Consider the following 1,708-nt stretch of genomic DNA (forward strand, 5'->3'; position numbering starts at 1 on the left):
TCTTGTCTGGGAAATCCCATGGACAGAAGAGCCTGGTGGGCTGCAGTCCATGGGGTCCCAAAAGAGTCAGATACAACTTAGTGACTGAAACAGCAATAAAAATGATTAGGTTTAGGGTTCAACATTGAATACACTGAAATTTTAGTGTGCAGCAATTGTATCTTTTGTATTTTTTATAACTCATGAGAGTTTTCCCAGGAACTTTCATTCTGTTGGTGAGAAAGTTGGAGGTTAGAAAGGCCCCAGGGGCTGTAGGTAAACTCAGCATACAATTTTATCCTTCTTCTCTGGTTTGAAACAGTCTCTTGGATTAATTCATTCTGCTTTGGGTAAATGTTTAGTCTTTCAGTGTTTCTCCTTTTCCTCTCTCCCTTTCTACTTCCCTTGATGGCAGCTGGATTTAGGGGCCAGTAGCTATGCCATTACTTAGTTAAAGAATTCATTTATTCAATAAATATTGTAGAATTCACTCCATGTGTCAGGCAATGTGGTAAGTGCTGGAGATAGAGCAGTGAACCCACCCACCAACCAACCACCCACCCAAAAATCCCCGTCCTCTTGGAGCTTACATTCTCTGTGGGGAGGCAATAAACAGAGTAAGCAAGAAAATGGACAGCAAGCATCAGAGGAGGGAGATGTAGAATTTAAGAAGGGATGTAAGGGAATGCCCCACTGAAACAAATTAGAACAAAGACATGAAGGAAGTGAGGGGGTGAGCCATGCAGATATGCTGGGAAGAACATTCATTTATTAGCTGAACTACTTATAAAAGAGATGCTTCTCTTCATCTGCTATTTGGTTACCTTGTGATTTTGAGAGTTCAAAGGGGAGAGGAAGGACAAATGCTTGATTCTGTCTTTGCTTTTCAGTTTGCAAGTTAATGAATTCATTTTCTGTTAACCTCTGAGGACAAACAGTTTGTTTCTCCTAAATATTATTATTTTGGACTCATGGTTCTAAGCCACAGTTCCAATCTATTGCAATTATTCCTATTGAGGCACAAAGTTTTCTATTCTTGACCCGTGGGAATTTCTTCCATTTAGCTCTTGGTATGATAGAATAGTTTTAGGCTCATCTTACAAGTTCTTAACTAGAACTGGAAAAAGTCACATTGCCCAGGTATTGGTTTCTTTTATTTTAGTGGGAAATGATATTTTTAGACTACAATATGAATCCTAAGAATACTAATTTGTATTGGTCAACATTTCTTACCTTTTTTCATTCATTAGAACTGGAAAAATTTCTATCCATCCATCTGTCCACATACTTAGAAAATAAAATACTTGTGGGTTTATACTGGTACTTCCAATTCAAATAGAGAACACAAATCCAGAACAATTTCTGTACCACATCATATTTTAAAAAATTGAATTATAGTTGATGTATAATATTATATAAGTTTCAGGTGTATGACATAGTGATTCGCAGTCTTTAAAGGTTATATTCCTTTTAAAGTTGTTGTAAAATATTGACCATATTCCCTGTGGTATACACTGTGACCTTGTAGCTTATTTTTTTATACATAGTAGTTTGTGCCTCTTAATCACCTACCTCTATCTTGCCCTCCCTGGTCCCCTTTCCCAGTGGTAGGTGATTCTCTGTATGTAAATCTGTTTTTTTTGTTGTTGTTATATTCACTGGTTTGTTTTATTTTTAGGTTTATTATTTTACTTGGCATAATACCATCCAAGTCATTCCATGTTGTTGC

This window comes from Bubalus bubalis, chromosome 14 (genome assembly GCF_019923935.1).
Source record: "Bubalus bubalis isolate 160015118507 breed Murrah chromosome 14, NDDB_SH_1, whole genome shotgun sequence".
Classification (NCBI taxonomy): Eukaryota; Metazoa; Chordata; class Mammalia; order Artiodactyla; family Bovidae; genus Bubalus; species Bubalus bubalis.